Source organism: Chlamydotis macqueenii, chromosome 9 (genome assembly GCF_036417535.1).
Source record: "Chlamydotis macqueenii isolate bChlMac1 chromosome 9, bChlMac1.mat, whole genome shotgun sequence".
Lineage (NCBI taxonomy): Eukaryota > Metazoa > Chordata > Aves > Otidiformes > Otididae > Chlamydotis > Chlamydotis macqueenii.
This window is the reverse complement of record NC_141564.1, coordinates 27,076,477-27,089,299: the sequence shown is the minus strand read 5'-3', so window position 1 is coordinate 27,089,299 and position 12,823 is coordinate 27,076,477. Positions and strand designations below refer to the sequence as shown.

The following is a 12,823-nucleotide window of genomic DNA, read 5'->3' as shown; positions in this document are numbered from 1 at the left end:
TTTAACTTGCATGTGCTGAATTCTGTCAGTTACTGAATTCTGTGGAACAGCACCCATTCCCAGCTAGGCTCCGTGGGTTTTGCGGGGATGAGCAGCGCCCGTACGGCACAGCTCGCCCCGTTCCTGTAGGCTTGCTCCCCGTCCGCTGCTGGGGGATTTCTCCTGCAGCAGCAGGCAAGGCTTTGAGCGTGCTGTAAGCGCTTGTGTCGGAGCCCGTGTTTTAGGGTTAATGTTCTCCCGTTTTACGCACACAGATACATCATTTGCACTGGACACGCTCTCTCGGTGGCCAGGGACGAGCCCTGTTGGGTGTCGTGCAGTGCCAAGCCATCGGCGGCACGGGCGGGTGCAGGCAGCTGCCCTGGCTGGCTCGGCCAAGGGCCGCCTGCACGGCCGTGGGATGTGTGTGGAGGGGAGCAGCTCTTTTTGGCTGTAAAAGGCACATGTGCCAGTCCTCGGTGTTCATGTGCAACCATATGATAGCTGTACCTGTACCTGGTGCTTCGAGCCCTTTGACTGGCGTTAGGAAGGGCACTGCCTCCAAACTGCCCTGGCTTGGCTCCCACTGCCGTTCCCACGGCCGCCCGCGGGCGCTGGCTCAGCGTTCTCGGCTCCTGGTGTTGCAGACAGCGGGACCTGAGTTATGGGTGTCTTCTGGATCTCTACCAGAGTGAGAGGAGGCCTTCTGCTCTCTCTTGAAGGTAAGGAACAGGGGTAACGACTGGATATTAACAAGTGGAGAGGGTTTAATGAGCGTTGGCCTGGAGAAAGTTCAAAGGAAGATGGAGCGGCACAGGGCGTTGGCAGGGCTGTGGCCGCAGCCGCAGTCGAGACGCGTGGTACCACGTACGCAGCGAGCTGTGAGCTGTTATGGAGCGTGCTGCCCACAATGTCCAGGTTTTGCCCACTGTGATGGACCCGAGTGGTCCGTCGGCCCTCAGAGCTGAAGCCCCTGTGGAAATTGCATCTCGGGCCTTAATGTTTTGTGGTGTAGTGAAATTAAACTAAACCAGTTTGGAAATCCAGTGCAATTAGGGATAAATGTGAACCATGCCTCCTCCATTGCCCTTTCTTGTGTGGCTGTGTGTGTTATTTCAGTCTCTCCTTTTTTTATTACTGAGTAGGCTGAATGACCTTAATTTGATTACTGTGTAAGCAAGCTGTACAAAAAGGGCCAGAAGCGTTAGGGTTCGGTTGCCAAAGGCAGAAGTTGGTGTCAGCTGCCAGAGGCAGCCTGTCCTGTGCTGCGCACACCTCTGCCCCGCGGCACCCGCACAGCTGTGCCCACACCCCCAAAACGCTGCTGTTTGCTGAAATGCCCAGGGAGCATCTGTTGCAGTGTCCCGGCGTCTCTCCCCGTCCCCTCCGTAGCTGCTGCGCTGGGTTTACTTTGGCAGCGCCGGGTATGAGCAGTGATTAGGCAGGAAGGTGTGGATGTTACTGGAGCGGTGTGTTTCCATCTGAGAAAGTGTGCTGTAAAGTACAGATGTCCCAGGCGCGTGGGGGTTAGGAACCGGAGAGCTGTTCGCATTCCTGAAAATCAGGTTACTTCTCCCTGCCACCTCGCAGCCGCTTTCACCGGACGGCCGTGCCCTGCAGTTAGTGGGTTTTCCTAGCGAGCAGAACGCGCTGCGCTTAATTTGTCTGGCTGGACTGAAAACGCAGGCAGCCCTTACAGAGGGAGACCAGCAGGAGAGGCAGAGAAGTCTTGCCAAACACCGAGCATCTCCCGCGAGGCACTGGGAGCCTGCAGCTGCCAGCAGTTCTGGTTAGTGTTTGGGGCTGGTAGCACCCGCGGAGCGGAGCTGGCCTTGCCCGGTGCTGCTTTGAGTAATCCCGCGTCAGTGGGTCTCCCTTGTCACCAGACCGGTGTCAGAGCAGGCCCTTTGTGAGCCGGCCGTGTTTTGGGGTAGGAAGCGGGGTTCTGGGACCGCCAGCCTGTAATGAACCCTTGGGCGGATCCGTTCACCCCAGCTTTGCCAGCCCGAAGCAGAGGGAGCACGGCGGCGAGGCAGCCCGAGCTGGGGCAGGGTCCTTCTGCAGAAATGAGCCTGGACAGGCACCTCTTACGCGTGGGCTTGCTTGAGGAGCGAGCGTGGTTCAGGGAGACCTTGGCAGGAGGAGAAATCAAAAGCACAGACGGGCGGCGCGGCACGGGCGCCCGAATGGGGCAGGGTGCGCGGAGCATGGCTGACGGCGGCCACCGGCGCTGAGATGCCCTTCGCTGGCGTGGGACCCACGGCGGAGCAGCTGTATGGGGCCCGCGGGATGGGGTGCGAGGTCTCACCCTCAGGAAGGAGATAGCGGGGCGCTCTGTTCGGGCAGTGGCCACACAAAATGTGGACTCAGAAAGCTTTATTTCACTTGTGCTCGGTTATGTTGCAAATTCAAATGCTATTTTGAAATACAGTTTAATAATTTTTCATATTTCAATTAGAATTTGCCATTTAACTTCACTTGAATGAAATCGTGCTTTAACAGGTACCTCCCCGCTGATGATGTTAGGTGATTTTAAGTCAAATTTAGGAATAGTTTCAGTTGGTGCATATTAATTGTTTTTCAATCAGTAAGATATGTGCCTGACAAATTTATTCTATTTGCTAAAAGCAAGGAAAAACACTACAAAAGGGATAGCAAGAAAACAGATGTATAGTTGTTACGTAACCTCGTCAGTAAAACACCCCAAACATGTCGATGTGTTGGCGTTTTCAGGTTACGATTCCAGCAGTGATTTCCGGTGTCGGTGGTGCGGGGCTGCAGTTTTCACCGATGCGTTTCAATCATCCTCTGCCATAAAAATCCAGACAAAAAATAATGACAGCAATTGACCTTCAGATTGCTGAAGGAGGGCCGCCGGTGAGCTGTTGGAAAGTGGAGAACAATTTATTGATATGACGTTAATTTTTCTGTTACTCAGCAGTGACCTTAACCATAAACGCGAGAAGGAGCTGCGCGGCGCTGGCAGGCCGCGCGGCCGCTGACGTATCGCCCGGCGCGGCAGAGCATTGCAGTCGGTGTCCCCGTTTCACCTGGGCTGGTCCCTCAGCAGCCACGGTATCCGTGGGATGAGACACCTCCCGCGTTTCCCTGCCTGCGTAATGCAGTGTGCTGATTTGCCTAAGGCCTCGCCCGACAGGGACCCAGCGTGCCTGGATTCCGGGAGAAATGAAACACCACGGGTGCAAAATGCACCAGCAAATTCACCTGCGTTGTAAGGGGCGATAGTGCATGAAGGCTGACAGGAATGGAGTACGTACAGAACGAGCCTGCAGAATGAGTCCGATGCTCGGAGGATGTTAGAGAAGAGGTTTATAGCCATGAGGATTTTGGAGATCCAGACCAAACCATGAGATGACTTTAGTACCGGAGAGTAGGGGGGGGGAGCGTCCTCCTTTTTGTCACCGTTGGACTGTCTGAGCCCCCTCCCCTCTGCAGCGTTTCCAGGGTTGTATCCCGAACACCGGCGCTCAGGCTCTCCTTTCTCAGTGTACCCCACGCCGTGTGTCCTTCGAGCTCTGTATTACCAGCTCGTCGTCTTGTCTGTGTTTTTGAGTGAGTCCCACAGGGCTGCAGCGCTCTGCCCTTCTTGTGCCTTGAAAACAGGCGTCGGTCTCGGAAGCGGCGGGGAGGTGTGACGTGGGCAGCTCCAGATCCCGCTGCGCTGCTGAGGATTCACCCGCTGCTGCCACTTCCCCGGTGTGTAAAGGACTGCCTTCTGATTACTGATATTAAAAAAAAAAAAAACAGGCACTTTGCTGAAGCGGTGGAGGTGCAGGCAGGCGCAGCTGCAGGCACAGCTACGCCGCTGTGGAAAGCTGTTGGAGCAAAGTGCTGGAAATGAGATGCTGAGCTTCAAGAGGGGAATTAATCACATGTATAATTAAAGGGAAATTCTCTGAAAATATTTTCTGTCTTGTTTTGAAGGATATTTTTGGGTTTGCAGTGCGTGTATTGCGCACTGGTTATCAGATCTCTCCTGTTCAGAAAGCAGCATGGCGGTTTGCAGCTGTAACCTGTTAGTGTTGCTTGTGTCTCAGACACCATCGCTGCGATGCAATGGCGTCGCGTTGCCGGAAAGCCTCCTCAGAGCTTGAAGCGGGGAAAAGTGCGCTTCCCTTTCTAAAGGAACTGATTTTGTGCGAAGGGGAGAGACTTTCTCCCTCTCCCCCCGGGTCCTTGCTCTGGTCCTCGCCCCAGGCCCCCTGCGCAGTCTCGGAAGGGGCCCTTTGCTCTCTGGCCACATCCGGCTGCGGCGGGGGGGATGCTGGTCCTGGGTACGTGGGAAGGACTGGCTGCTCCCTCTGGGCAGGGGTGCCAGGCAGGGGACGCGCTGCGGCCACACGTGTCGGTGGGAGCTGAACACAGCCTCGGGGGTGGTGGGGCTGGGGGTCCCTCCTGCAGCCAGTGGCCCCGCTGAGCTCAGTCCCACGCTCTGTGCAGGACGGGCGCAGCGACGGTGCCTTGCCCTCTCTCATGCCACTTGTTTGCTCTGCCTGTTCCGTGTGTTCCAGGTTGAATTTATTCTGAAGGTGCCATAGTAGCGCTCTGTGTCGTGCCTGTGCAGTTTAGGGAAGAGCTTTACAAATCGAGCATCAGGCTGGCATCGCTCCTGCCGCGGAGGCTCGGCTGGCACGCTCGCCATGTTTGGCCTCCGCTTACTCTCTGCTTGCAGATGCAAGCAACAGGTGATGGCAATTTCTCTGTCTTGGAATCACAAAAGCAAGATTTTATTTTTAAACTCCAGCAGTTCCGTTTTAAATATAGCACCCATAATGGAGAATTCTGCTGCGGATTTGCGCTTGGGCGAGGACACCAATTATCCCGGTGAGATCACCATGCCAACCACCTCCCAGTTTCGCCAGGTAGGAGAGACTTAAAATGCCAGTGCACTGCAAAACCGAACGAAAATAGTTACATCTGGGGTTTTTTTTTGTATCTTACATGTGCATATACCTACCTTAAAAGTTATGTTTGATCACTAACAAGAAAACTGTGCTTGAGCCAAAGGAGCCGTAAGGAGCATGCGGGAGGCGCTGGAGGCAGCGCAGAGCGAACACCCTGGACAGCAGCGATGGAGCCGGGGTGGGGACGGTGTGAACACCCCTGCAAACAGCCAGGACGGGTTTCTAAACAATTCTGAAATACATCAACTATGTCCAGAGGGTATGATACCATACACGGAGCCATTCCTGCTCTGGCATCCCTGTTTAATTTTGCTCTGAGTAACTGTGACCTGTTCCAGCGGCTCTACTGAATGAAGGCTGGGACCATTTTTGTTTGTTCCCCCAGTCTGGATGCAGCGTTTGACAACTTCACTGTTTTCTCTCACGCCTCGCCGAAACAAATCAGAAGCCTGAAAATGCTAATTAAATATTAATTACACTGCAGTATGGCCGTTAAACAGTTGCAGGGGAACCCGGTGGCTCTTCAGCTGGCTGCTCTTTGTAGTTATTTACTTGGGACTGCCCAGACCGTAAGCGCAGAGGCTGGGTGGCGGAGGGACTGGGTTTCAGACGGAGTCATTTACGGGGAGATTATACACTGTGAGCAACGGCGGTGATAAACTGAATCCTGCGTACCTGCGGCTGGTGAGCCTTTGTGTGGCTTTGTGCAGCACTGCTTTGTTCGCTGCCGCTTGCTGGTTGGCCCTGCGTGAAGCTGTAACGATAAATAGATTAAACCTTGCGTGTCTTTTGCTTGATCTTGACGTAAAGTCATTCATTTTACTCTTAAAATGTTAGTTATTATATGCTTGAGTAAGGATCATGGGGATTACTAGAGATTGCTCTAACAGGATTTCATGGCTTTAGGCGTTCAGAGGGAGCAGGCTCTGAAGTCCTTGCTGGAAACGTTCTGTAGGTTTCAATACTGTCATTGTCCACATGCAGCCCCTGGCAGATAACCGACTGGGGGGGGCATTCGGTTTTCCTGTGTAGGCCTGGAAAAACACAATTCCCTCTCGTCCCGCAGTACAGCATTGGTTGGGGGGCAGGTGGAGGGATGCTTGGGAAGAAATGTAGTGTTACTGTGTCTCAGTCCGCAGTCTGTGTGACGTGGGAGTGGCGGTGGTGTGAATAGAAATATTGATGAATTGGTACATGTAACGTGTATGTACAGACACTGTGGGTACACAAATATTTGTGATAACATGAACAAGTTTGTATTTCCGTAAGCGTTTGCCAGTGGCCATTGCAAAGCAAAGGTTGGGGGTGGGTTGGTAGAGTCCCCAGCTCTGCCCTACCCCGCGTGACAGGCTGACTTGCCCTGCGCAGACGCTTTGGTGATGCCGTCGTGGGTGCCGTGCCGGAGGAGGAGGGAGGTGCAACACAAAGTGGTGCAGGCGTGAGTGTCCCCATCCACGCCACAGTCCCCATCCTTGTGCCACTGCTCCTGCAGCTGGGACTGTTCTGCGTCTCCCCTTGCTTCTCCCCATCTGCTCCGCTCGCGGCTGTGCGGTTGGAACTGCCGGTGATGGCAGGGCGAGGGCTTGGCCAGGCCAGAGCAGAAGGTGTATCATCCGTCCCACGCCGCTGGCTGGGGGAGAGGCTCGGGCAGACCCCGGAGCACGTCCCCTGCCTGCGTCCCCTCGGTCCCCGTGCGCGGGCTGGCAGCAGCACTGAGCCCTGCCCACCAGCCTGGGGCAGCTCCCGGCACACTTCAGGAGCAGTGGGGCAGGATTCGCCGCTGCGCTGTTCGCTTTCCTCCTGGGTTCGTGCTGAGACCCTGCTTACTCTGTTTTCCTTTTTCTTTTTTTTTTTTTTTTTTTAAGCCTGTTGAGTTCACGGCACTTTGGCAGCTCCTCTGCGTTTCTTCCTTTCTTCCCGTACAAGTGCCGTTAGCAGTATGAGCCCACACGATAAATTAGAGAGTTTGAGAACTCTGTCTACGAGGTACACGCACAAAGACGTCATTAAGTGGTCACTTCGGTGTGTTTTATGGCTACCCTGGATGTGAAAAGATGCGCAGAGATAGTTAACAAGTACAAAACTTGTAGCCGAATCCATTTAGTTATTATAACCAGAAGCACATCATGCCGAAAAGTGAGACAGAGCATCTTGGCAAGTTCAGGCGAGTCAGAGCTCTCCTTTTGTGAAGGCAGAGGGGGTGCCTGCGGGAGGCTGGGGGCACTGGCGCTGTCAGGATGGGGAAGCAGCGCGGCGCAGCCCCAGCAGAGATCTGGGGGCTGCGTCCCTGGCCCCCTGGCAGCAATGCCACCAGTGTCACCACGGCGGTGGCCGCTGGCTCCCGTTAGGTCCCGCTCCCCCTCACCCGGCTCTGGCAGACCCACACCAGCAGCCTGGGCCGCACCGACCCCGCGTCTCACCTGGGGCAAAACCAGCACCAGCGCGGGTATGGCCAGCGGCTGTGGTTCCTCCCGAGCCACCCCGAAAGCAGCAGCCGTGCTTGTGAAGCTGAGGTGTGTTGGACGGAGAGAGGTTTTTGGTTTGCACTGCTCGTGTTCGGTAGGGACAGTGAAACGTTTCCCAGTGGGATGGGTTCAAAGCGCGCTGCTGTTCTACTCCACCTGGGATGGGCCGGTGCCCAGGGAGGTCCCGGGGGGCTCGGAGCCTGCCTGGGGCTGCTCTGGGGAGCTGTGACACTAGAGTCGGCCCTTAAACAGAGGAAGGTGCGGTACCGGTACAAGCGAAGTTCCTCTGAGTCTCGTTGGCGCTGTGAGCTGGCTGGTTTGGCCAAACCACAGCAAGGAAGGGTGGTGCCGGTGGCGCGGTGTGTGTGCCGTCACTGCGCTGGTCTCACCGCCGGCTGCCCGGTCCCTCTGCTCTCGTGATGTTGTCGCGCTCCCCACTACAAATCCGCTCCCCAGCGCCCGTGTGTAAGGGCTGAATAAGCGCGTATTTCAGCTACCTGATAACCCAGGGCTTTGTTGTTGTTGTTAAAAGTACCGTCTGCTTTTCTTTGCTAACACTTGGCAGCTACTGCGGTCTGGCAGAAAGCCGTAAGGGGACACAAGTTCACGCTGAGCTGAAGGCTCCAGAAAGTTATCCCAATGATTTCTATCCTTTTATTTTATTGTTGCTGTTCGTTAAAAGTGCGTTCTCCATGAGACCTTCACTAACGCCGGTGCTGACAGAGATCCGCGCTGGGCGGTGTGGCGCAGCGCAGGGCGTTGTTGCGGGGTGCGGTGGCACGCGTGTGGCCTGGATGCGGCCGCTCTCCTGGTGTCACTTGGTGCTGTGGCCGTGCGCTCAGTGCCGTGCTCGTTCGCTCCGGTGTCCCACGGTGGGGACATTCAGCTGCGGGTGGCCGCTGTGCGTTTGTGTGAAACCCTTTGTTGAACAGAAATTCAGCAGTTGTTGTCAATATTTATTCTCATCCGCTGCTGTTTAATCAACCCCTTATCGTGTTTTCCGCCGCTTTCCCTGTGCGAGCAGGGGCTCCGCCGCGGGTGTCGCTGGCTGCGGTGCGGGGTGCTGCAGGCCTGCCTCCACGGGCAAGGACGGGCAGTCTGCCCGGGGGCGCAGTAGCCAGCGCCGCTCCCAGCCGGAGGGCTTGGCGCCGAGCCCGCAGCCGCTGTGGTGGGGAGGCACCCGCGGCAATGGGGGTGGTTGAGCAGCGGCTCCTCCGGCGCGCGCTGGGCCGGGCCTCCAAACGGGCGGTACGGCCGCCATCGTGGTGCTGCCTCCGCATCGCTGCCTGCCTTCACAGCCGTACGCCTAGCCATCGGCTCACGGACCGCGGCTTGTGCACTGCAAGTCAGTGAAACAGGGCCGGTCACTCTTCTTGTTCAGCACGAAGAAAAATGTCTCTGAATGCGTGCTTGGCAGGCCAGCTACTACAACAAAATGAGTGCAAACAGTTTATTTTTAAAAAGCAAAAAAAAAGCTTAACGTGCAGTTAAATGTTTTCCTGTAAAGCACATGGGGTTGATATAAATAGTTTTACCATTTACAGGCAATATTCGGATTTTACGTAACTGCCATCTTCCTGCCTGGGCTGTAACGCGCTGAGCTGTGCTGCGGGGAGGAATTTCTGCTCCCTAGAAGAGGAAGGTGTTCGCCTGGTTGGTTGGGATCAAACAGACTTAATCTGTCTCAGCTGTGCCGCTCAGCGCGGGTGCTGGGTTGCTGGCGCTGGCTCGCGCGGGTGCGAGCTGCTCGCGGTCCCGCGGCACGGGGGTACCAGCAGCGCTGGTGAGGAGGCACCAGCGAGAGGCAGAGCCCCCGGCTCGGAGGAGGCGTCAGTGGAGCATCCGCGGCTGCGGCGACGCAGTATTGGGGGGCGTTGGGAAGATGCCAAGGCGATGGGTTTAGTTGTGTCAGTCACTGATACGCATTAAATAGCGGCGGGGTGGTGAGTGTTCGTGCCGTGCAGGTGGGACGTGCGGCCAGTGCCTGCTGGGCACGGGAACCTGCTGCTGGTGGTTTTGGGAGGTGGCCTGTCACTGTTCGAGGGTTATGTTCCCGATTTTAGAAAACAGGCCTGGTAACTCCGATGGCACAGAACTGCTTCGGTGAGTCCATCGCAACGTTGCAGGTGGTTCAGTGCTGCGGTGGCTGCCGGAGGCCATCAGTAGAGATCACAGCCTGCTGCTGGTAGAGGCCTTTACGCTTGAAAGCCACGTTCTTCACACCCTGCGGCGTGGAGGTTGTCTCGCTGGTGTAACGGTAGCAGCAACGGCAGCGGTGCCGCATGCAGGGTAATGCGTGTACCCATAATTTCACAAAGCCACCTCAGGAAACGATGTTTGCTCAAATCCTGCAGCAGCTCCACAGGGCTGCTGTTCCCTTCACTTCAGTTTTGGTCTGGAATAAGCCAGAGCAGAGTCTGGAGCCGAGCCTGGGCCGCAGTTTGCGTGTCCCCGTGGCGCTGGAGGGCTGCTGGTACCTGTTGCACGTGGAGGTGGGGGTCCGGCAGGGCTGCGGGCCGTGTGCCCCGCCCCGTCCTGCCTGCCCGTGGCCAGCCATCACCGCACCCTGCTTTCCTCTCCTGCATCTCAAACCCCGTTGCTAAGCAACAGTTTTTAATTGCAGAATTAATTTGGCTGCAGGACATCCTGAGGAGCAGTGTATGCTGAGCATTCCAGTTGGAAGGCTGTTGCGTCAGTCCTGTACTGTGGCTGTGTTTGTGGGCAGCAGCCCCTTGGTTAAAAGACGTTGTGGCTACGGGGCCGAGGGGAGAGCGCTGCGGTCCCGGCGGGGCAGCAGGTAGCTGGCTCTGAAGCGAGCAGCCGTGTCCTTGCGCGGGGGCTGTGCTGGGATGCTGCAGGTCCATGGTGCCGGTGCCGTGGGGTCCTGACGGGTTGCACCCAGAGGAGTAATGACCTCGCGAGAGCAGTTCGCTAATTAGACCTTATTTATTGCATCACCAGGCTCTGCTTTCCCAGAAAGTTTTAGGCTGGAGCCAAGTCCGCCAACGTGATGACTTTGCGGATCCTCCTTTGGGTGACAGGTTAGGCGGTGTTCCTAAGGAGAGGTGTTGGGAAGTAATTATTTTGTGTTTGGATTGGTTTAAAGTTTACGCGGATACCGAAAGCCATAGACGTTCTCAAGTTCTAAAGACAGCTTTGAAGGCCTAATAGTGACTGATCAAACTCCAGGACTCGGGGACCTGCTCTCCAGACCTCAGTGCAGATACCGCACAAGGAGCGTGCGCGAGGTGGGGGTTCGGACGCTCCTTACCCGGAGCGGGGCAGAGCCCAGCAGCGGCGTGCCAGAGACACCAGGGCCGCAGGTGCGGGAGCTGGGCCCGACGCCACCCTGACACCTTCTCTGCAGGTTGTGCAGTTGGACAGGAGCGGCTCGCGTGCCGTTAACGTGTAAACCCGCCCGGGGTCAGCAGTGGGGGTGCTGCCGCGGTCTCCGCTGCTCCGGCGGGCGAGGGGAAGGCTCACCGCCGGCCTTTGGGAGGACGTTGACAGGGCAGGGAGGGCTTGGGCTGAAGCTGCGGGCTGCACGGCGGCCGTGGGCGAGCGTGGGGCTGTCGCGGCACTGTGCCGCGTGTCTCGGGGCTGTGGTGGGTCACGCTTCTCTGCGGGGCAGCGGTGCAGTTTCACAGAGGGCTCTGCAGCATGCTACACTCAAATTATCTTCTCGTTAATTAGCTATTGACTTCTGCTGGTATTTCCAGTAATTATTCCCTCAGGGAAAAAGTGAAAATTGTTAATACCGTGTTACCCAAGCCGTAGCTGCGGCGGATCGGGGAGCTTGCGGTTTCAGAAGTGAATCCCAAGAAAATCACTTCTGGAGAGCAAGAATTGCCAGTGTGTTTCCAACATCTAGTGTGGGACCTGAAAAACAGGATGTGCTGCGCTTGAGAGAAGAGTGGTGTTGTAAAGAAGAGCATGGTGGTGTCCTCACAGTAACGGACTCGTTTCTCGCTCGTAATACCCAAGTGTGACATCACAATCTAACATGTTTGTCAGATGATCCAGTCTTGTAGACGTACTTACACTGCGTTTTCAGAATGCAGAATTTTGGGGGTGATTTTTCCAAGGCTGGATTGACAATGGTGTCTTTTTTGTCTAAGTTTTGCACGTTTTCAACCATTGTGCAAATACCTACATGGGAATAAACCACATTCATCGCTGGGAGGTGCTTCTGGTGGCCTGTGGGAAGGCGCCCGGGGACAGGCACCATGTCCCTGCTCCCCTGAAGGCAACGGGAGGAAAAGCTCCTGACCTGACCCTGCTCATGGGGTCTGGGCTGACCTGCGCTGGCTCCTCATGCAGCGGGGCAGCCCTCACTCTTCGGCAGTTGCCGTCCTGGCAGCGGCTCCTGGCTTGGCTTTTTTCGCCTACCCAGCTGCCGTGGTTTTGGCCGGGACGCAAACCCAGCTTCCCCGGAGCAGCGCCGGGTGCCGGTGCTGCCTGGCGGCGCTGGCACAGCCAGCGGTGTGTGCTGAGCGCTTGTGAAGCCAGTGGTGACTGCCAGCGCCTGCGAGTGCGGGGCCTGGCTGCCAGCGGCAGGGAGCAAGTGCCAGCCGAGGATCTGTGGGCGTTTTTGGGTGGGGTGTGGCGTGTCCCTGCAGCCAGGCCAGTTCCTGCACTGGAGCACGGGAGCTGCACCAGCTGAGCGTCCCACCCAGGTGTGAGCAGGGCTCCCGGCGATGCTGCAGGGAGGAGGAGGGGTGCAGAAGGTAACGCGCAGGTGGATCAGCTTGCAAACAAATGTCTTTTCTCGGCACTGCCCTCGCGAGCCCTCACCATTTCCCAATGTTTGCCTGGCGTTTAGGTTAGACAGGTATGCAGAGATGGGCCTGACCCAGCAGGCAGTGGGGGCTGATGGGGCCCCTGGGACGATGCTGGGCCGCCAGCCCCATCCCCCCTGCACCCTCATGGTGCTGAGGAGGCGGCCAGGTCCCCCGGGGTCCCCTGCAGCCCAGTGAGCACTCACCACGTGCTCCATTGGTACTGAACACGGCACGGGACGGCTGGAGAGCCAGGCAGGAGGAGTTACCGGCAGTGACGCCCTGGCTCCCCAGCCCTGACCGGGCAGTGAAGGCCAGACCCAGGCCCTGCACCGCAGCGGGGGGCACCTCACAGGGCCCCACACAGGTCCCTGGGCAGGCAACTGCCACCCGCTGCTCCCCGTCCCCGTCGCCGGTTTGCCAAGGCCAGACAGCTTAAAATACTGCAGACGTGGTGCAGCCCGAATTTAATGACAGCCGGGCTGGCTGCTCAGCACAGCCTGGGCTCCCTGCCTGAGCGCCGTTGATATGATAGCTGGAGAAAAACATCATGTGAGAGCCCGCGCCTCCTCCCGCTCCGGCGTTCCCGCTGGGAGGACGCCCAGCCGCCCGGCTGACGGGCCGTGCTCGCCCTCTTCTTCCTCGCTCTGCAGGGCGTATTTGTGAGCAGGCTGTC

The 12,823-nt window shown here is 57.1% G+C and overlaps 1 protein-coding gene across 16 annotated transcripts in view; it reads left to right on the top strand.

Annotated features, from left to right (window-relative positions):
• The window catches only part of MBNL1 (muscleblind like splicing regulator 1), an 88,088-nt gene that overhangs the window by 48,304 nt on the left and 26,961 nt on the right, over window positions 1-12,823 (top strand). Inside the window, exon 1 of one of the 16 annotated variants that reach the window (XM_086755142.1) lies at window positions 12,733-12,809. The exons of the other annotated variants lie outside the window; for them this stretch is intronic. The gene's annotated coding sequence lies outside the window, so the exon portion shown is untranslated. Of the gene's footprint in view, window positions 1-12,732; window positions 12,810-12,823 lie in introns of those variants that run through there. 16 annotated transcript variants of the gene reach the window in all.